The 23,201-nt window shown below is 48.4% G+C and overlaps 1 protein-coding gene across 2 annotated transcripts in view; it reads left to right on the forward strand.

Annotated features, from left to right (window-relative positions):
* The first annotated feature begins 9,907 nt into the window (after positions 1–9,907).
* Positions 9,908–23,201, forward strand: part of FHL2 (four and a half LIM domains 2) — a 45,831-nt gene continuing 32,537 nt past the window's right edge. Inside the window, exons 1-2 of one of the 2 annotated variants that reach the window (XM_043918485.1) lie at positions 9,948–10,051; positions 13,140–13,174. The gene's annotated coding sequence lies outside the window, so the exon portion shown is untranslated. Of the gene's footprint in view, positions 10,052–13,139; positions 13,175–23,201 lie in introns of both variants that reach the window. The other variant, XM_043918483.1, reaches the window with a different exon arrangement.

A 23,201-nucleotide genomic window follows, 5' to 3' on the forward strand; every position in this document is an offset into this window, starting at 1 on the left:
TCCTGGGAGTCGGGTCTATTCATCTCCCCACTGACCTGGCAGGTAGCAGGAGACCAGGCCTTTCCCTCACATCTTCTGCTTTAGCTCCTCTCAGAAACCCCTGGATGACAGTAAATAATACACATTTCCTGAGTTATTTTGCAGATGTGAAAAACCACCCTCTCCACCAAATGGGCTTCCCTGGTAGCTCAGCGGGTAAAGTATCCGCCTGCAATGCGGGAGACCTAGGTTCGATCCCTGGGTTGGAAAGGCTACCCACTCCAGTATTCTGGCCTGGAGAATTCTATGGACTGTATAGTCCATGGTGTGGCAAAGAGTCGGACATGACTGAGCAACTTTCACTTTCACTTTCCACCAAATGAAAGACGTTAACTACTTGACAATCTTGAGCACACAGCCCTGGGCCTCCTGGAGCCTAAGGACTGATGATGTTCATCCCTATGACACCACGGGCTGTCTCACCATCAGTCAGTCAGAGGATTGTGCACGAGCTGATCACACACCCTGAGACCCACCTCCGTCACCTGCTTTTAAAAGCATTTTGCTGAAATCCTTTGGGGAGCTTGGGGCTTTTAGTGCCTGAGCCACCCTCCTTGCTAGGCCATGCAGTAAATCTTTTCTCTGCTCTAAGCTCTGATATTTTGTTTGTTTGGTCTCACTGTTCGCTGGGCACAGATACTTGTGTTAACACTCCTTCAGTGCTGTTGGAGACTTCAAGGTAGGGAAATATCCACAAAACACCACATTCTGACATTTCTCCCAACTGAGGCACAAAGGCCAGCCAGACTTTTTGGATTCTTAAGTTGTGCTTCTGTGTATTTATTCTAAAAAAGCATACAAGGTGACTTAAGAAAGTAAATTGTTACCTGTGCCACCCCCCATCCATCAACCGATACATGGATGTTCGAAAACAAAATTCAGTTGAGTAAATTTGAAGATCTTACTGGCTTTATTCAATAGCTGGTGAATCTGGCCACATCCCAGTAGCTAGAAGGGTGCTCCATGGAGCTGTAAGAAATGAAAGGTTATTACAGGTGGAAGGAGGGTGGGGCAAGGAAATTAGTAGAAAGAAAAGAGCTGTTTCAGGCCAGATCCCCTCCCCTTAAGGGGACTGGCAGGGGTCTTTCTGTGAAATGACTGCACTAGTGCTGACGAGGAGGTTTCAGGTTGTCTGTTTAAAGGTTACGTTTCTGGGAGAGGTTAAAATTGCAGTTTTAGTCTTGATTGCTGTCCTGGAGGCAAATGACCTCATCCTGGAGGCAAAGGGATCCTATGGTTTCTTTCTAACAGGATCAACAAAATGTGTATGTACATGCAATGAAATATTATTCAGCCTTAAAAAGGAGGGAGAGAATTGCCTTTCGGTCCATGGTTAGGACCTCACCTTCCCGTCCAGGGGGCGTGGTTTTGATCCCTGGTCCAGGAGCTAAGATCCAGCATACCTGGTGGCCAAAAAGCCAAAACATAAAACAGAAACAATATTGCAACAAATTCAATTAAGAGTTTAAAAATGGTCCCACATCAAAAAAAAAAATCATAAAAAAAGAAAGGAAACTCTTGACACCTGCTAAAACATGACAAACCCTGGAGACCTTGTGCTACCTGACGAAAACCAGTGTGAATGAACAACCGTCTATATGTACAGACTACAAAGTTGCTAGTTTATGGCCAGACCACCTAAAGCCCTTATAATTTCTAAGCGATGGGAACAAAAGAGGCATCTTTTGTTATAATATTTGGGTTTTGTCCCAGGTCCTAAAATAGCTCCAGAGGGTAAAGGTGAAAACAGTGTCCTGATGTTCACAACAAGCCTCTTTCAACCAAACCTAAATTTATGTCAGTGAGATGACTTTCTGGAAAGCCCCTAAGGATGCGGGCTGCTTGTTGCCAAGAAAACCAGTCCTGTGATTAGGGTTTGGCACTTTCAGTCCTACTCTCGACCTCAGAGAAGGAGAGATTGAGTTTATCTCTCCTGCAGTCATTGACTTAATCGATTGCACTTGTAATAAAGCCTCCAGAAAACCCACTGCTTCTTCCATCAATTAAAATTCCATTTTACATCTCAGAGGGGGGGGGGGTTTAGAGAACACGGGGGGGTTCTTTACCTCCTCTGAACACGGAGGTAAAGAATGGATTCTTTACTACCACACCATCTGATTGCATGTTATGTGTATTCTACTGCAATAAAAATACTCGCCTTTTAAAATGTGTCTGCCTGGTGAGAGTTGGAGGGTGGTGCACCTAGGGTTGCTCACGTCAGGCCCGTGCCCCACCCACCCACACCCTGCCCACGTATCTCTTCTCTCTGGCTGCTCCTGAAGTCTGTCCTTCATGTTAAACAGGTAAACATAAGGAAAGTGTTTGCCATCCTAACAAACCACAGAGCCAAGGGAGGCGGTCATGGGAAAAGTCAGAGGGGTGTTGCTGAAACCGGGGTGGCCTTGGGGGCCTGAGCCCTTCGCCTGTGTGATCTGACACCACGTCCAGCAGGACGGTGTCAGAACGCATGTGACTCGTAGGACACTCAGCTGGTGTCCACAGAGCAATGGAGAACTGGTTGGTGAGGGCTAAAGAAAACATTTGGTGCCGGAAGTGAAATGCGAGAGCATAAAGGGGAAACAGTTTTGTTCCCTTTAGCTCGGAGCAAAAGGACAAATCCTGCGTAAAATTCCGCTTACCGAGGTACCTAAGCAGAATGCTGTTTGCCAGGGGCTGCGGGGAGGAGGGAAGAGGGAGTTAATAGGTGCAGAGCTTCCGTTAGGAAAGGTGACCAGTTATGAGGCTGGATGGTGGGGATGGCTGCACAGTAACATGAATGTACTTAATGCCACTGAGCTGTCCATTGAAAATGGTTTAAAATGGTTAGACTGGCTGATTGTATGTTATGTATGTGCTCAGCCACTCAGTTGTGTCTGACTCTTTGCCTCTGCATGGACTGTAGCCCACCAGGCTCCTCTGTCCAGGGGATTCTCCAGGCAAGAATACTGGAGCGGGTTACCATTTCCTGCTCCAGGGAATCTTCCCAACCCAGGGATCAAACCCTCATCTTCTGCAATGGCTGGCAGATTCTTTACCACCACGCCACCCGATTGTGTGTTATGTATGTTCTACTGCAATAAAAAGCCTCGCATTTTAAAATGTATCTACCTTAAGATTTTTTTAAAAAAAATCTTTATTGGATTTGTTACAATATTGCTTCTGTTTTATGTGTGGTTTTTTGGCTTCAAGATGTGGGATCTTAACTCAGGAATTGAATCTGCACCTCCTGCTTTGGAAGGTGAAGTGTTAAGCCCTGGACCACCAGGGACGCCCCCACCTTGTGGCTCTCCTCCTGAACTTATACCAGTCCATAATTCCAGGCATTTAGGACATTCTGAAATGACCCTGCAGGTACAGTGTGAGTCGTGAGGACTGTGCCTCGCGTGACTCCTGAAACACTCTTGCTCACAATCAGGTGGGCACTTTGGCCATTCGCAGTCAGGCAACGCTCCTCTGGTCCTGAGGAAGGCGGGCCTGCCTGGCTTTGTGCAGATGGAGCAGCGATCAGGACGGCGATCCACGCAGACTTGGTAAACACTTCAGCCACAGGGGGAAGGAATGCGGCGTGCCTCTCCTCTGATGTAGCAGGAAGCTCCAGGTGAGTGATTGCTTCCGGTCTCTGCTCTTCAGTTTCAGCTTTTCTGAACGTGGGAGGGAGCAGAACTGAGGGGTAGGCCAGGGAGGAGGGAGGGAACCCCACCTGCAGAGGATCTCCTCTCTCTCTGTCTTCTCCGTTTCCTCATTGGTCTGGCTTCAAATGTCACCCCCTTGGGGACAGCGAGTGGCACTCAAGCAGACAAAGAGCTTCCAGGAACTCGGGTGGCGCCTGTGAACCCGCTGCTGGTGGAGGCCCCTCTCTGTCTGGGGCCGAGCCGGGTTTGCCCATAGCCCCTCAGAGGTCCCCGCAGCCCCTCAGAGGAAGATGAGGCAGGCGAAGAGTGAGGGCCTACACAGTCAGAACACTGGCGTTTCCCCAGGCTTCCCCTGGGGGGAAGGGATGGGCAGCCTGGCTTTCAGCAGCAGGACCGTGAGGCTCGTGGACATGGCCTCCAAGGCACGCTCCCCCACATGGATAGCGCCTGGTGTCTGCAGACAGCGCGTGAAATGGCAGGTGGCATTGTCATTTCAGCAGGTGTACATCTTGGTCTAGAAACACAGCCGTGCAGGAAATATTGCTTGACTTCCCATAAAGCAATTTAATGAGGACCTCGGGCACCCACTCCCACGACACAGTAGGAGGTTCTCCCACAGAAGCTCTGAGCTCTCTTCTGACCTTTGCTGCTCCAGAGCCTGCAGGCCTGTGTGGCCTGAGTCGTGGGCGAGGCAGTCCATTCTTGGACGTGAGCGCCTCACAACACCCCAGCTGTCCCTTCATTCACAGCACCATGGGCGGGGGGACAGGGTACCCCCTCTCCCTCTATCTGCTAATGAAGATACTTTCTGTGCCTGTCTGGGTCCAAGCTGCAGAGAGGCTGCACCTGATCCAGGTAACTGGAGGAGTGAAAGTTACAGTGCAGCTCCTCAGTTGTGTCTGACTCTTTGCCATCCCCACCAGGCTCCTCTGTCCATGGGATTTTCCAGGCGAGAATACTGGAGTGGGCTGCCATTCTCTTCTCCAGGGGATCTTCCCTCTCTGGGATTGAACCTGCCTCTGCGGCGATGCGGGCAGATTCTTTACTGTCTGAGCCACCTGGGAAGCCGATTCTGCCAAAGGTTCTTTCTCCAAAGGTGTGGGTGGAGAGGGAAACCAGTAAGGGTGGTTGAGGATCTTGGAGCTGGTGACTGTAGGAGTCTTCACACCCTCAGCCCTCAGTGTTCACAAGAAGGGATTGGCACCAGAGCCCCGAGAGGGGCCAAGGGTGCTGTGGGTGTCCCCAGATGGACACAGCCAACCATGGGAGGGACCTGACCTCACCCTCCTGTCTTCTGCTCTCTGCTGGCCAAACCCAACCAAAAGCCAGAGAACAAAGGCAGAGGAGAAGCTTAGGCAGAGAATCACAGCACTACTATCAACAAGGTGAACTGTTGTGGATGAAGATGGTAAGAGCAGGTTTGCTAGGGGCTTTTAGAGGAGAAAGTCTGGCACGGTGGTAAAGAATCTGCCTGCAATGCAGGAGACACAGATTCTGTCTCTGGGTCAGGAAGATCCTCTGGAGGAGGAAATGGCAACCCACTCCAGTATTCTTGTCTGGGAAATCCCATGGACAGAGGAGCCTGGGTCGCAAAGAGACGTGACTGAGCGATTGAGCCAGAGCTTGGAGGAGAGGACATCAGCGTCCACAGTACGTGCAGCTGGAGGAATGATGCCCCCTGCCTTGGGTAGCACCTGGTGTGGCATTGGAGTGTGACTTGCAGCAGAGTGACGGATTGAACCCAGGGTTCTTAAATGAGGAGAGCTTAGCCCTGTCCTGGACACACCTGAGCTTTCTTCCTGCACTTTCAGTAGCGACCAGGACCCCAAGACCCCGCCATCACTGACTTAGCTTCCCCACTCCATAATTTGGTTCATTTCAACACCCAAACTAGCTCAGAAGCCAAGTGCCAAAGGAGAGATGCCTGGATTTTCTCACTCCCAACAAATGCTGATGCTGTTTTTCAGGTTGAAATTTTCCAGAGCTGTTTCCAGCCATATTTACACTACTGAATGGTGACGCAGCCATTCCTGCCTGTTTCTTGTTCTGGGAAGTGCGGAAGGAATGTTTATAGAGAGATTTCAGCCCTAGTGCTTGGAGCAGACGAGGACACACAGCAAATGCCGGGCTTGTCCTCATGGCTCCCTCAGCAGGAGGTGAGCTTCATCAGCCGCCCTGCATGGCCCAACTCAGGAGCTGATGCTGTTCCTCCGCTCCTCCATGAAGCTGCTCTCTGTGCCTGCTGGCCTCACCACTAGGCTCTCCTCCTCGTGCCCTCTGCCTGCCCTTCTCTGGCTGCCTGGTTAGCTCATATTCCATCATCTTGAAATCCACTAATCCAACCAGGGAAAATCTGTCTGGGGCAGAAGAGACAATCTCCCTCCTGCTAGGAGCAGGTACATCAGGCCCCGTGCTTTCCCACTCTAAGAGGCCATGGAGGGAAAGGCCGTTCCAGCAGCAATCAGGCTGGGTGGACCCCAGTGACTTCCAGCCCCAGCAGCAGGGCCCCTTGGCTGCACTCAGGCAGCTGAGGGAGGTGCCCATACCACTTACAAAACTCAGCCCTGGCAAGTTCCAGGAGCAGCCAGGGCCACAAAAGGGTGAAGGCTGACCCCCCCTAGAGCAGCGATCCCATGAAAAGGTGACAGTGGTGGCCCTGCTGGACACGGCCTCGACTATGACCAGCAGAGAAAGATGCTCCAGGTTCAAGGCCAGAGGCTCGGGCTGTGGCAACAGCACCCAAGAGATCTTTAAGAGCCTTGAGGTGAGGGCTGAGGCCCCAGATCCATCTCAGTGCTTGACACATGGAAAAAGCTCAACGAATATTTTTTTAAAAATGAATAGTACAGATGAATGAACAAGGAGATTTCATGACCTCATGGGCAGAGGGCCTGACAGCCAAAATGCTGGCAGTTCAGGTGACCAGGGACAAAGTCCTGGAAGTCCTGGGAAGAGGGTCTCCATCCATGTCCCTGCTCTCTTGGTCCCTGGGGTCGGGGAGCGGGGAGCAGGGCTCAATACACAGATAACGGATGAATCAGAGTGTTTGTCCCAGACCGAGGTGCCCTTCAGTTTTGGTCCCTGAATTTTTGAAAACTGGACCAAGAAAGGCCGGCCAGCCTTTCTCTGTGATGTTGTGGAAGTGCAGTGGTACCTCGTCAACATTGAATGCGTCTCCTTGCACCCCCAGTCCTGGCCACAGCCCAGCATCCTGGGCCAAAGCCCCCATGTGTGTCTGCTCCAGGGGACAAGGTCTGTCCCAGCCCACCACTCTCCCTTCAGGGCCGGGTGCCCCTGAGAGGAGGGAGCCAACACAGGGTGCTGCCGAGTGCGTCCGGGAGCCCAGGGAAGAGTCTTAAACCATCCCTTACGGAGGACGGATGCCCCATGGGCACCTCAGGTCTGCTTCCTTCAAGACAGGTCCCCCTGCACCCCGACCCTGCTCTGAGCTCTTCCCATGTTTGGGAAACTGGCCTGAGACTGGAGGTGCCCCTTCTCACCTGAACCCATGATTTGCACTGAAGTCAGAGGCAGGGAGGCTTTAGAGGGACTGTCCAAGCGGGACTTGGGCTTGGAACAGTCTGGAGGCTTGCTCAGCCTCCAGGCTCTGGCCTTGGGGAATTCTGTATAGGCCCCCTCTTGTATCAGTGACTTGACACAGAGCTTTTTTTTTTGCTTCTCCAGGTCTTAGTTGCGGCATGCAGGGTCTAGTTCCCTGACCAGGGATCAAACCTGGGTCTCCTGCATTGGGAGCCTGGAGTCTTAGCCACTGGACAACCAGGCAAGTTCCTCAACATAGCTCTTTGAAACCACCCAGTCTGTGCCTGAGGGCTTCCCAGGTGGCGCTAGTGGTAAAAAATAATAATAATAATAAATAATAAAAAGTAAAAAAACCCACCTGCCAGTGCAGGAGACGCAGGTTCACTCACTGTGTCCGGAAGATTCCCTGGAGGAGGAGATGGCAACCCACTGCAGTATTCTTATCTGGAGAATTCCATGGACGGAGAAGCCTGGTGGGCTACGGTCCGTGGGGTCCCAAAGAGACAGACGTGACTGAAGTGACTTAGCAGAGCACACAGCACATTCTGTGCCTCAGACCAGGTCCTGCTTATAGAGGGGGCAGACAGCTCTGGTCTCTGCATCTAGAAAAGAAAGTTTCAGAGGGTGGGGTCCTTCTGTACCGCGACCCCTGGAGCCCAGGGGGAGGGGACGCCCCTTACCATTACACACAGCAGTGAAATGTGCTCTACCCACACAGGTGTGGAGGTCAAACAGGTAACCGAGGAAGTTGTCAGCAGGCATAAAAACCCTACAGATAAAAGGCACGAGGCGCCTTTGTCCTGACCTGGGCTATGGGTGTTCTCCATCACCCCCGTTACATACACGTTCTTATGTTCGAGCTGCTCTTTCTCTGAGTGTTTTTGTTTTCTTTTCTCTCTCCTGCTGACTTGCCTACCTTGGGCTTGGTGGGGGCTCTGGGGCCCTCTCGGTCTTGCTACATCACCTAGTCGGCATCAACATGAAGAGTTGCTGAGTGCTATGGAGGTCTCTCCAGTGGCTGGGGAGACCCTGAGGAATTCCATAATTCTAAAATAAACGTGGTTCCTTAACGCAGAGGTGCAGCAAGCTCTCTTCTCATTCTCAGAAATTCAGATTTTAAACGAAGTTAAAGTTCCTACTATAAAAGCAATATGAGAGCATTTGTAAACAATTTAGAGATGGCGCGTAAGCCAAAGAAGAAAGTAAAATCAATCATAATTCCACCATCCAGACGTAGCCGTGTTTTCCCATCCGGTGCACATCCTTTCAGAAGCGGGTGGACAAGTGAATGCAGCCTGTTACTGCCAATACCCCGTGTTCCCCTTCAGGTGGCTGCTTGCTTAATACCGGTGATCGTACACTCTTTCTCCATCATTAACCCCTCTTCCACAGCCTCTCTGAAGTTTGCCATGTGTTTCCTTTATGGACTTACTTTTCCTTGTATAACCAGCCCTCTGTTTTTAGTGATTCAGCTTGCTTCCAGCTTTTCCCAGTTATGAAACGAACTGCAAGAAATGTGCCCTCAGGACTTCCCTGGGCAGCAATTAAGATACACACTTTCCAATGCAGGAGATGCAGGTTTGATCCCTAATAAGGGGGCTATGGTAACACATGTCTTGCAGCCAAAAAAACAAAACATAAAACAGAGGCAATATTGTAACGAATTCAACAAAGACTTTAAAATATGTGTGCTTAAGTCACTTCAGTCATGTCCACCGTTGTGCGACCCTATGGACTATAGCCTACTAGGCCCCTCTGTTCATGGATTTCCCAGGCAAGAATACTGGGGTGGGTTGCGATGCCCTCCTCCAGTGAATCTTCCCCACCCAGGGATCGAACCCTAGTCTCTTGCATTTCCTGCCTTGACAGGCAGATTCTTTACTACTAGTGTCATCTGAGAAACTTGACTTTAAAAATGGCCCACATCAAAAAATATTTTTAAAAGAAAGAAATGTCCTCTTCTCTGCATCTCTGTTCACATCCATGGTTCCCTTCATAGAATAAACTCCCAGACCTGGGACCTCTGCCCTCACACAGACAGTGGTCCTTGGATGAAATGCATTTAGGAAAAAATTCAATGAGTAAGAGATTTAGGGATGAATCAGACATGGCTGCTCCCCCAAATTAATCTTCTCCCTCTCTTCCAACATATTATTTTGAAAGACTCTCATAAGATTTCATTTTCTTTAGAGAAAATGACTCGAGGCTCCATTAGCCTGGGGTGGAGAGGTTGGGGCCAGGATTTTCTGTAAATGTATCCATTCCAAGCTTCCCGGATGCCCAGGGTTGATTAGACCCATCCCTGGTCTTCCCAGAATCTTCACCCAAACAAACGCCCTTAAAACTAGGGATGGAGTGGCAGGGGGATGGGGAATGATCAGCTGAAAACCCGTGGGGACCACAGAGGGCTGTGTGTGCTGGGGGAGCTTCCTCTGGCTCCTGGGTCTCAGCAACAGCCCCCTGGCCCGAGGGGCTCACCTCCTGGGGGCCTCGGAGGCTCTGCCACTTGTTGGACACGGGGAGATTGCTTCCTGGTGCCCTGGTTCTCCTGCCTCTCCCGCTGCATCAGTATGTGCCAAGCCTGGGGTGTCCTTGAGGCTGGAGGGCCAGATGGGGAGCTGGCAGTCCCTCTCATCCAGGGGCTGAGGCTCCTTTAATTTGCATACCTTAAAAGGCTTGCAGGAGCCAGGGGCTGGGTTCTTATCTCCTGTGCGCTGGACTGGCCTTATTTATAGCCCAGCTGGCCGGCCGCTGCCTGCACATTGGGGCGAACCCACAGGCTGGTGGCCCCCGGCTCCTGTCCCCCACCCTGGTCGGGCTGGAAGGCAGAAACAAGACAGGTAAGGTGCCCGGTTCTCTCCTCTGTCCCCTCCCTCACAATCCTTCCTCTGTGTGTGTACAGCCTACACCCTAGCCGTGCAGGGGTGTGTCCCAGCCCCGGGAGGGAGCTTGCTGGCCCTGTGGACTGCAGACCCCAAGCAGGGGCCCAGAGGACAGGCAGGGGGAGATGGCTCTCCTGCAGCAAAGCTCCAGCCATTCCCAGAGCCACAGGAGGGACCCACGGGGACATAGAGAACACGGGAGCACCGCTGTGCCTCCTGCATCTTACGGTCTCTCAGTGAGAATCAGGAATTTGCACTGAGTTTTGAACACCAGAAATCTACAAAAAAAAAAAAAGAGGGGGGAATGGGGGGAAGAAAAAGAAAAGAAATTATTAAATCAACATTGAAAGGGGGAAAAACCACAGTGCCCTTGAGCTGATTCTCCCTGACTTTTCGGATGGCCTGGGGTAGAAAGGCCAGTTACTGATGAGTCTGATTACGCTGGGGCAGGGTGTGTATACAAGATGACTGCTTATGGCTGATGGTTCAGAGTACAGATCGCTGTGGTGTGCTTTCAAAAGGAAATGCATTAATAACTTACTAATTTCCAGAGTGGAATACAGGCAAAAGGCATAGTACTTAGTAATGCTCTAATGACCGGGACAACTGCAGGATAATGTTAATACTGATAGAATGACACATACCTGATAAAAGGTATAACAGCTATAAACATCCTCTAGCCAGACCCTGAGCAGGGCATTTTATCAAGTCCAACTTAAAAAAAAAAAAAAAGAATTGAGCTCAATTATTTAAAAATAATTCTGAGGTCAAAAGAGAAATGGATATCTGTGTTATTGGGCTAATGCTACTTTATCTCATGTGAAAAGTGAAAGTGTTAGCCACTCAGTCATGCCCTACTCTACGCGGCCCCATGGACAGTAACCCACCAGGCTCCTCTGTCCAGGGATTTCCCAGGCAAGAATACTGGAGTGGGTTGTTATTCCCTCCTCCAGGGGATCTTCCCAACCCAGGGATCAAACCCTGTACTGCAGGCAGATTCTTTTAGATTTATTGTTTGTTTCTTGATGAATGCTATTTGAATCTTATTTTATTGTTGGGTTTATAACAACAAGATGAATTGTAATAAAGTAGATTACATTTTGGGATCCATTCTATGATAAAAATCTTCTGTTTTTCATGGAGTAGCCAACTAATCAACTCAAATGATTGCACTGTGGAGCCCCTTTTTAATATTAAGGAAATATTAATGTTGCACTTTCATGCAAAGCTGCATACTTTCCCATAAAGTGTGCCATGACCGCTCACCCTTGTCTCACCTGTCTTTGAGGACATTTTGAAAATTTGGATTTCGTCATCCTGTTAGTGTTTCTGATGAGCTGGGGTCCCTGAGGCTGGGCCACACATTTCTCTCTGCTTCCTTCAGCCCCACACAGGCACCTACACACTTCCTGTAGTTGTTGTTCAGTTGCTAAGTCATGTCTGACTCTGTGACCTCATGGACTGTAGCAGGCTAGGATCTTCTGTCTCCCACTCTTCCCTGGAGTTTGTTCAAATTCATCCATTGAGTCGGTGATGCTATCTAACCATTTAATCCTCTCTCACATCCCTTCTCCTTTTGCCTTCAATCTTTCCCAGCATCAGAGTCTTTTCCAATGAGTTGGCCTTCCTATCAGGTGGCCAAAGCACTGGAGCTTCAGCATCAGTCCTTCCAGTGAATATTCAAGGTTGATTTCCTTTAGGATCAACTGGTTTGATCTCCTTGCTGTCCAACGGACTCTTAAGAGTGCCTAAAATACTCCTGTGTGTGTGTATGCATGCTAAGTCACTTCAGTCATGTCCAACTCTTTGCAACCCTATGGACTGCAGCCCGCCAGGCTCTTCTGTCCATGGGATTCTGCAGGCAAGAATACTGGAGTGGGTCGCTGTACCCTCCTCCAGGGGATCTTCCCTATGCCAGGAATCGAACCATGTCTCCCGTGGCTCCTGCACTGCACATGGATTCTTTACCATTGAGCGCCCAGGGAAGCCCAAAACACTCCTACTGGTCCCTAAAACACTTCATATTTAAAAATAGATGTCCAAAATGCACTGATTTTAAATTCTCTTCTCCTCACTGGAAAAGATCCTGATGCTGGGAAAGACTGAGGGCAGGAGGAGAAGGGGGTAACAGAGAATGAGATGATTGGATAGCATCACCGACCCAATGGACATGAGTTTGAGCAAACTCCAGGGGCTAGTGAAGGACAGGGGAGCCTGGCGTGCTGCGATCCATGGAGTCACGTAGAGCAGGATACGACTGAGCGGCTGAACAACAACGAAGGCTTGGAGACAGATTTCTTTTCTCCTGAATCTTTACCGACTCACGTGAACCCCTCTCAAACAGCCCCCTCTATGTACAGGGCTTCGTGCCGTCCTTCAGGCAGGAGCTGATGAAATGCCTTCCCTCCTGGTCAGCTCTACAAATGGGAGTCTTCATGGAAAAGGGGAAAGGCAACCAAAACCAAAACAAAACACGGCAACCTGGGCCGTTTCCCCAAGGGGGAAGGGCCGTGTGGGTACAGCTCTGGGGGAGCGAGACCCCACCCTTCCCCTGCAGCGTCTCCCTCCCCACTGCATAATTCACTTCCCTTCTATGCTCCCAAATAAGTTAAAACACGCAGCCTGAGGACCCGGCCTCTTAGGCCTTGTTTCAGGATCTCTGCAGCCGAGCCGGGCTTCCAGCCTCTTCCTGTAATTTGGGCAGAAGGGCCGGGGGCGGGGGAGGGCGGGCGGCGCGGGGGTGGGGGGTATGCTCATGGGTTACCCCCACATCAAAGCCTGCCTTTTGTGTGACTGCTGGCCAGGGGAAGGGAGAAAAGGGGGTGCAGAGCTGAAGGGAGCAGGATGTCTCGGAGGAGAGAGAAACAAGCTGCCAAGGTATTTTAACAGACGTGCTGCTTTCATTCTTGGCCATGTGTTTCTCATTCTGATTTTGGTTACTCTTGCCTTGAGTTATGGAGCTTTGTTTCTTGGTTTAGGTGACTTAGGTGCAATTGCTTTTCTTTTTTTATGACTTTATTTATTTATTTATTTTGGGCTGTTCCAGGTCTTCGTTGCTGCACCGGCTTTTCTCTCACTGTGGTGAGTTGGGGCTGCTCTTGGTTGTGTTGTGGACGTCTCGTTGCAGTGACTTCTCTTGTTTCGGAGCACGGGCTCTAGGGCTCATGGGCTTTGGCAACTATGAGTCCCGGGCTCTAGAGCACCGGCTCAGGAGTTGGGGTGCATGGGCTCAGTTGCTCCACGGTGTCCCTTCCCAGACCAGGGATCATACCCGTGTCTCCTGCATTGGCAGACAGATTCTTTACCACCAGGGAAACCTTGCTACTGGTTTTCTATCTCAAAAATGAATACTGATTTTTCAGGGTGGGGCTGGGGATGGTGGTAAGTGGCCAAGACTGAGAGTGTGTCACCTTTCAGAAGGCAAGGAAATCCCCCTCCCTCTTCCTGATGGAACTAGAGAATGTCTATTTCCAAAACCCAGGGGACTTTGACCAATGCAGACGGTAGGACACAGTATCCACAATGGAAGAGCCGATGGTGGGACGGTGGGCCCTTCTGCTAAAGAGGAAGCAGCCCTCTCCCCAGAGGTGCACGACATGGAGGCAAGCAACCCCCCTGCAGAAATATGGTGGGCACACCCCAAGGCTCAGCAAGCACTTCCTCTCTTCTCCTCTAAACTGCAGACAGTTATATTTGTCAAGTGTCACAAAATATGCTTTTGAGATCTTCGCGTGGCTTCTGAATAGCTGACAGTTGAGCTCCTGCGTCCAGCATGAGCGGCCCCATGGCCTGTGTTGGAGCCCTTTTGCTGTCCTGGGCTTTCCTAGCATCCAGGTCTGGGGAACTACCTGGAAAGTGAAAGTGTCAGTCGCTCAGTCATGTCCATGCGACCCCATGAACTGTGGCCTGCCAAACTAGTCCGTGGGATTCTCCAGGCAAGAACACTGTGGTGGGTTGTCGTTTCCTACTCCAGGGCATCTTCCTGACCCAGAGGCTGAATCTGAGTCTCCTATATGTCAGGCTGATTCTTTACTGTCTGAGCCACAAGGAAGCCCAGTTCTGGAAACTAGCTAGTTCTGTGGCAAAATATAGAAGCGTCTTTACTCCTCTGGGGGCGAAGATCAGAGAAGGGGAGGGAAGAGGGGCCCAGGGACACCACTGCCTGGATCTGGCCCATCTAAACTGCAGATAAAGGGCAAGAAGTGACAGAGAAAAATTAAGCTCTGCTACAGAAGACCTCACCATAGTTCCCCAGCCACCTGGGGAACACAGTGTCTACTGAGTGGAGAAGTCACATGAAAAACAGTCAGACTGCAAAGATGTTGGTATCTTGGTCAATGCAACCCATAGAATAACTGATCCAGACAATTGTTGTCTCAATCAATCATCAAATAAGGAGGACACAAAAATCACCCTCAAAACATAATTTGATGGCCATCTTAAACTGCAGACCATATTTAATTTCACTGAGATTTCTTTCATCTGGGGCATTCTGTTGTCAGAGACAAGTCACATCTGTTGGGCAAAAGAAAATTGGTAGAAAAATTTTATAAATTGTCTTGATGCTTTTAAGTGACTGTAGATTCATGTCTAATGTAGAGCTATCATCCTGTAATGAAAAAGTGAATCAAAACATGAGGAGACTGAGGAAAGGAAATAGTCTGTCCTTGTCCATGACCCAGGGTTCACGGCTAAGTTTTGCTTCCTCCATGCTTTATCTTCTCTGAGAAGCAGCACTATCCATGTATACCAGCCCCAGCCATTCCCACACATGTCCACACGTAACCTTCATCTCTGCATCCATCTTAACACCAACTTGGGAAAGCAGGGAATTAGCTATAGTTTGTTATTCTCACCAATGATGTGCATGCTCATCATTGTGTTGTGTTGCTACTCAACCATGTCCACTCTGTGACCAAGTGGACTGTAGCCCACCAGGCTCCTCTGTCCATGGGATTTCCCAGGCAAGACTACCAGAGTGGGTTGCCATTTCCTCATGCAGGGGATCTTCTGACCCAGAGACTGAACCCGTGTCTCCTGCATTTCCTGCATTGGCAGGTGGGTTTTTTTTACCATTTAGCCACAGGGGATATTCAGAAGTAAAAATTTATGTTGACAAGTACCTAAGGTGGCTATGCAACAGCTCTCTTTTCCAACAATATATCTGTGTGAAACACATCTCTCAAAAGATGAAATGTAGAAGCAGGTATGAGATCCCCCAGCCGCCCAGCTGTCTTTGATTAAGACTGATACATGAAGGAGATTTGCAAAAATACTTTTTTTTTTTTTTTTCTGTGCAGTAAGTCCTTCTTGGCTATCTATTTTATTTTTTTAACTTTTTATTTTATATTGGCTATTGCTGATTAACAATGTCATGATAGTTTCAGGTGGACAGCAAAGGGACTCAGCCATACAAACACATGTATCCACTCTCCCCCAAACTCCTCTCGCATCCAGGCTGCCACATAACATTGAGCAGAGTGCCCTGTGCTATACAGTAGGAACTTGCTGGTTATTCCTTTTAAATATAGCTATGTGCACATGCTTCCCAAACTCCCTAACTATCCCTCCCTCCCTACCCCTCATCTGGAAAGTGAAGTCTTACCACTGGACCACCAGTGGTAATTTACCAGTAGTAAATTACAAAGTCCCTTTGTAATTTTTAAATGAATTAATTTTTTGTTTCTCCATTTTAATTTTTAATGTAGTAAAAAAAAAAAGAAAAAAGGTGTAGGACTCACTCACAGAAACAGAAGCTCTCCTTTGGGATCCTGAGTAATATTAGAGTGAGTGAAGGCGTTCTGAGAACAAAGGATGAGGATAACTGGCTTAATTAAACTTGAAATTGACTTAATATGATTGCGCACATGGAGTTTCAGCTCCCTTAATGTCCCTCACCTACCCCTGTCATGTGAAGCACTTTGTCAGAAGCACATGTTTTGGTTTAAATAATCTAGATAACGGGACTGTACAGGATGTATCCTTATTGCCAGTGACTCCTGCTGCTTCATTTGGGGTGAAGACCACAGAGGAATCCTTCAGGGGAGCTGGAATCTCTTGTGCCTTTAAGGAATTTGCTTCAGTGACTACTTTTTGTTGTTGTGATCTATTTTAGGAACAAAAGCTCATCAACCTTATTTTCCCAACACAGGCTAATACGGTTTTCACAGACAGTTTTTGTTCTTGCAAACAGATTATTCCACTGCCAGTTGTGGAATCACTTTTTCTTTTTAAAAAAAAAAACATTTATGTTATTTATTTTTGGCTATGCTGGGTCTTGGTTGCTGCATGGGCTTTTCTCTAGGTGCAGGAGTGGGGGTACCCTAGTTGCAGTGAGCAGGTTGTCTCTTTGGTGGCTTCTCCTGTTGCAGAGCACGGGCTTTAAAGCGCAGGATCAATAGCTGTGGAGCACCGGCTTAGTTGCTCCATGGTATGTGGGATCTTCCCAGATCGGGGATCAAACCTCTGTCTCCTGCATTGGCAGGTGGATTCTTTATCACTGAGTCACCAGAGAATCCTTCTTTCTCTCTTTAAAGGCATTAATAAATTTTATTCTTTTTTTTTTTTTTAATTTTTTTTTTAAATTTTATTCTTTAAAGACTATTTCAATTGTCTTTGCTCTGATAAGAGGAATTTTAATTCATTATTCTATTTTATTGAGTAGATATCAATGAACATGGTTGCAAAATTCGAAAGGTACAAAAGGAGGAATACAGTAAATCCCCTGCAACGAACGAGTTCTAAGAGTGCGTTTGTAAGTTCAGTTTGCTCCTCAAGTCTGAAGAAGTTAGCCTAGGTACCCAATTAACAAAATCTGCTACAAAATACTGTACTATAATTGATTCATAATACTTTTCATACAAATAATACATTAAAAAGCAAACACAAAAAATAAGGGAAGCATCTTTAATCTTATAGTCCAATACCTCTAAAAGTACAGTAGTACCAGTTACATCACTGCTACTTCTACACTTGTTTCTGGATATCCTGGGCTTGAAATGTAGATGTCATACTATTGTACTCTATTTGCTGTTCAGTTGCTCAGTTGTGTCTGAGTCTTTGCAACCCCATGGACTACAGCATGCCAGGCTTCCTGTCCTTCACCATCTCCCAGAGATTGCTCAAACTCATGTCCATCAAGTTGGTGATGCCATCCAACCATCTCATCCTCTGTCGTCCCCTTCTCCTCTTGCCCTCAATCTTTCCCAGCATCAGGGTCTTTTCAAATGAGTCAGCTCTTTCCATCAGGTGGCCAAAGTATTGGAGTTTCAGCTTCAACATCAGTCCTTCCAATGAACAATCAGGACTGTTTTCCTTTAGGAAGGACTGGTTGGATCTCCTTGCAGTCCAAGGGTCTCTCAAGAGTCTTCTCCAACACCACAGTTCAGAAGAATTAATTCTTTGGTGCTCAGCCTTCTTTATGGTCCAACTCTCACATCCATACATGACTACTGGAAAACCCATAGTTTTGACTAGACAGACTTTTGTCAGCAAAGTGATGTCACTGCTTTTTAATATGCTTTCTAGGTTTGTCATGGCATCTGGTCTCATCACTTCATGGCAAATAGATGGGGAAACAGTGGAAACAGTGGCTGACTTTATTTTGGGGGGCTCCAAAATCACTGCAGATGGTGATTGCAGCCATGAAATTAAAAGACACTTACTCTTTGGAAGGAAAGTTATGACCAACCTAGACAGCATATTAAAAAGCAGAGACGTTACTTTGTCAACAAAGGTCCATCTAGTCAAGGCTATGGTTTTTCGAGTAGTCATGTATGGATGTGAGAGTTGGACTGTAAAGAAAGCTGAGCGCCAAACAATTGATGCTTTTGAACTGTGGTGCTAGAGAAGACTCTTGAGAGTCCCTTGGACTGCAAGGAGATCCAACCAGTCCATCCTAAAGGAGATCAGTCCTGGGTGATCATTGGAAGGACTGATGTTGAAGCTGAAACTCCAATACTTTGGCCACCTGATGGGAAGAGCTGACTCATTTGAAAAGACCTTGATGCTGAGAAAGATCGAGGGCAGGAGGAGAAGGGGACGACAGAGGATGAGATGGTTGGATGGCATCATCGACTCAATGGACATGGGTTTGGGTGAACTCTGGGAGGTGGTGATGGACAGGGAGGCCTGGTGTGCTGCGGTTCATGGGGTTGCAAAGAGTCAGACACGACTGAGCGACCGAACTAAACTGAACTAGGTTTGTCATAGCTTTTCTTCTGAGGAGCTAGCATCTTTTAATTTCGTGGCTGCAGGCACGATCTGCAGTGATTTTGAAGCTCAAGAAAATAAAGTCTGTCACTGTTTCCACTGTTGCTCCATGTATTTGCCATGAAGTGACGGGACCGGATGCCATGATCCTAGCATAACCACTTGTAGAGGAGGCACGCATGTGACAACATACACCAGACGTGTGAACTAACTTATGCGACTGGACATGTGAACACATATTCACATCTTTGAAAATTCTCAACTTGAAGGTTATATGTGGGGGACTTGGTGTAGTGAAAAGCGGTTCCTCCGCCATCTCCAGGTTCAGTCTAGTCTGCAGAGGCAGCTGTGATTGCCAGCTGGAGACTCATTTAACCTGGGAAGGACCAGCCCTCTCTGACCTCAGCCTTGAGAGCTCGCTGGTGTGTGTCTTATGTGAGGCCCTGTTGACACTGCTGTCTACAGACCTAAGTGGGAAACCCTCACCCCCAGTATAAAACTCCCTGAGGTGACACTGGAGATTCCCACAGCCCGCCTGCATGCCCAGCCTCTTCCCTGGCTGTGTCACGCTTGCCATGCCACGGGGACCTTGGTGCTCCATTCTTGTCAGCCAGCTAGCCACCTCGTGCCCCACTGTCAAGACTCAGATCCAATGACGTTTCCTCCAGAGGTCTTCCCAGGGCCGTGTCTTGGGCAATCAGTCTGTCAGCATTCTCCAGAAATAAATCTCCAGGGATTTATTATTGGAAGAAAAAAAAAGATTCATGTGCTTATGGAGCCTGAGAAGTTTCCAGCCCCACAGAGTAAATTGACAGATTACACCCCAAGAGAGCCTGTGTTTCGGGTCTGGTACAAAAGCAAGATGAATACTGATGCCCCAGGATTGAAGGTCATCACGCAAAAAGAATTGTCTCCTCCTCAGGGCAGAGGCAGCCTTTTTGTTCTCTGCAGACCTTCAGTCGGTCTGATGGTATCTACCAGTAAGATGGGATCTGTCCCCCATAGGGAGCGCAAGCTGATTGACTCTACAGGTTCCTATACTCATTGCATCCAAAAACCACCCAGAATAATGTTTAACTGAATATCTGGGCAGCCTGTGGTCCCACCAACTTGACACATAAAATTAGCCATCACAGACCCTCAGTTTGGGCTAAGGGACTTTTGTGTTCTCATCACTTTCTATCAATGCACTTTTCTGTAATTTTTCTTAACCATCTTTGGTTATAAGTGTACTGTTATAGTGTTAGATATATTCACATTGTTGTACAACAGAGCTGCAGAACATTTTCGTCCTGCAAAACTGAAACTCTATATTCATTAAACAACTCTTTGTCCCTTCTCTCCCCAACCCCCAACATCCACCGTCTACTTCCTGCCTCTATAAATTTGAATATTGTAGATCCCTCCTATAAATAGAATCATTCAGCCTTTGTCCTTTTGTGACTGGCTTGTTTCACTGAGCATAAGTTCTTAAGGGTTTCCCCAGCGGATCAGTGGTAAAGAATCCTCCTGTTAATGCAGGAGATGCAGGAGATGCAGTTCAATCCCTGGGTCAGGAAGATCCCCTGGAGGAGGAAGTGGCAACCCACTCCATTATTCTTGCCTGGGAAATCCCATAACAGAGGAGCCTGGCGGGCTCCCCTCCATGGGGTCGCAGAGAGTCGGACAGGACTGAGCGCACATGTCTGCATGGCAACATCCTCAAGGTTCGTCTGTGTTGTAGCTTTTGATGAACAGAATTTTCTTCCTTTTCAAGACTTGATAATCTTCCACTGTTTGTATAGACCATATTTGGCTTATGTATTCATCCACTGGTGAATACTCGGAGGAGAAAATGGCAACCCACTCTAGTATACTTGCCTGGAGAATCCCATGGACAGAGGAGCCTGGCGGGCTACAGTCCATGGGGTCAGCAAAGAGACACAACTGAGCCACTGAGCACTGTGATCTTTGAGTAACTCCCATCTCTTGGCTGTTAGGAATTCTGCTGCTATAAACATGCAAGTGTTTCTTTATACTCTGCTTTCGCCTCTTTTGAATGTGTACCCAGGGGTGGGATATGCTTCCTGTATCTTAACCCAGATGGGATTGCGTTGGGGTTTCATCTCTACCATGCTGGCACCCTCCCTTTCAGTCACACTGTACTTTGGGCTCTGGGAGCGATAGCCAGGGCTTTATTCATCTCAGTGGCTTGCTGAGGATGACTCACTCGGCAAACAACAAGTTCCTGCTCAATCACTTCCTCTTGCCTCCCCCCACCTTCAATCCAATGACTCTGAGGAGGATGTCATCTGAGCTTTTAATATCGAAGCAGTGCCAAATTCCAGGACCCTTCACAAATTTTTAAATGGTCATTCACAAGCCGAACAGGAGTCGGCTTGTCCTCTTGGCAGAGGAGAGAGCTGAGCTGCATCATCTGCTCATTGGAAAAGCATGGTGGGGCTCTTCCAGGCGGCTCCGGACCCCAGGGGAGGTCAGATGGAACTGGGATGCTTCAGGATGGATCTTTCATCCCCTCTCTGCCTCCTCTTTCTGGGACAAAGAGTCCTCCATTGGCAGTTCAGAACTAGTATCACATGATTTATTAGCTTCCTAAATAGGTCTCTGTAAGCGCAAACCAAGTGCGAACTAACCTGGTTAGTCCTGGGCACAACTATATTAACCATTTCATTCAACAAATATGTAAGTCACCATGAACTTGAGGCCTCCCCAAGCTGGTAGATGCCCTCTCTCTTTCCTCAGCTGCTCTCCCACTGGGCTTACAGTGTCCTGGCCTCGCTTGGAAAGGCTGGAGCTGAGTGTGAAGCTAAGGTGTGGGGAGATTTGGGGTAACTTCAGCTTTGTCCTCAGATTGCCTTTTGATTATTCAGTCACTAAGTCGTGTCTGACTCTTTGTGACCCCAGGGATGCAACACACCAGGCTTCCCTGTCCTTCAACTATCTCCTGGAGTTTGCTCAAATTCATGTCTATTGAGTCGGTGAGACTATCTAACCCATCTCATCCTCGGAAACCACCCTGATTTCCAGACATCGCTTGTGAACAGTGGACTTATTTGCCCTCAGAAATGAAGCAGCCATGGGGCTTCCCTGGCAGTTGGGTGGTTAAGACTTGGCCTTCCAGGGCAGGGGCTGCTGGTTCGATTCCTGGTCGGGGAGCTAGATCCCACATGTCTTGTGTCCAGAAAACCAAAACATAAAACAGAAGCAATATTGTAACAAACTCAACAGAGGCTTTAAAAATTGTCCACATCAAACAAAAAAAAAAAAAGAAAGTCTTAAAAAAAAATGAAGCGGCTAAAGCAGCACTCTCCCACTTCCCCAGTGGAGGCTTCCTTTCACTTGCTCTTGCCACCTTCCCACCTTCCTTGCCTCACTTCTGTCTGTCTGTCTTGCCAACACTGTCCCTTCATGCATCCATCACAGGAGGCCCCTGCAGCCCCTTCACTGGGTCCCAAGGCTTTTCCTGCCACCACATCCAGCTGCTTCCTGGCCCCACCAGGAGGGACCCCACAGTCAGCCTGGCCACCACGGGCTCCCACCCTTCCTCTGCTCCCCTGCATCGCCTTGGATGAAAGGCCCACCTCACACCACCTCCCCTCCTGGAGTTTCAGGCAGAAAGGAATCCTCCCAGACCCTGAATCTGAATCCACACCCATCTCACCTTCCTCTGCCAAACAGGCATCACAACGGCAGTCAAAAAAAAAAAAAAAAAGGAGCAAGAAAGAAAAGAAAATGTGTTGAACAGTGATGATGAATCAGGGATAAGAGTGGACATCCATTGACTCTCAGCGTTTCCTTCAACTGCTTGTAGCAAGTCCTGGGGACTCGAGGGACCCAATATCCATGTAGGGAACTAGATGCACCACCAAAAAAGGGGAGGAAGATAGAGTTGAGCCCATGAAAGTTTAACGAGGTCAGGGAGCCTGTGCGTGGCAAGGCCACCTGCCAGGTGAAAAGAGAACTTCAACTGCTGAGAAGAAGGGGAAACAAAGAAAGGAAGGAAGGAAGGAGGAAAAGAAGGAAGGAAGAGAGAGAGGGAGGGCGGGAAGCACCTTGAATGCTAGGACAGTGAGATGAACGTTTGGACACCTGCCAGTAACTTGCCCTGGCCCATCCCTGCAGGAGGCGTGTGACCAATCTTGTACGATTACAGGGTAATTGCTCAGCATCTAACTGGACAGAAGTTTCCGAAAATGTTTATGCAGTAAGGTTCGACCAGAATTTTAAAAGATGTTTTGGGGGACAAAGAGTCCCTTCGAGGAGAGGCTGAAGGTCAGATGTTTTATAAAATCTTTTCCTGGTTTTTCAACAGTCTACTGTTGCAATGATGTAGAAAGAAGCTTGGCTGTTTTGGAAAGCCCTGCCATGGCTCTGAGGTCCGGAGTGAAAGCACTTTCTGAAAGAGATGGAAAATAGTCCTTAACTTGTTTTATTTAGAAGAACAGAAATCAACTTAAAATGCTATTCTTTGTTATACCCACATTTGCACAGTGGTGAAGAACCACCCATGGGAGACATTACAGAAATCTTTCAGTTATTGGTTAGCCATGAAAATGAGTTGAAGAAAAACTCGATTAACCCTTTAAGGTAAGAAGTGAGTGGTACATTCCTTGTCTCATAGGTCAGGTGGGGTTGAGGGTGTCTCTTGCTGTTCAGTCTCTCAGTCATGTCTGACTCTGCAGCCCCGTGGACTGCAGCATGCCAGGCTTCCCTATCCTTCACTATCTCCTGAAGTTTGCCCAAGTTCATGTGCATTGAGTTGGTGATGCCATCCAACCATCTCATCCTCTGTTGCCCTCGTCTCCTCCTGCCCTCTATCTTTCCCAGCATCAGGGTCCTTTCCAGTGAAGGTATCTTGCCTGTGGTCATATACACACATACTCCATCAGAGCTCCTG

The sequence above is a fragment of the Cervus elaphus genome, chromosome 11, assembly GCF_910594005.1.
Source record: "Cervus elaphus chromosome 11, mCerEla1.1, whole genome shotgun sequence".
Classification (NCBI taxonomy): domain Eukaryota; kingdom Metazoa; phylum Chordata; class Mammalia; order Artiodactyla; family Cervidae; genus Cervus; species Cervus elaphus.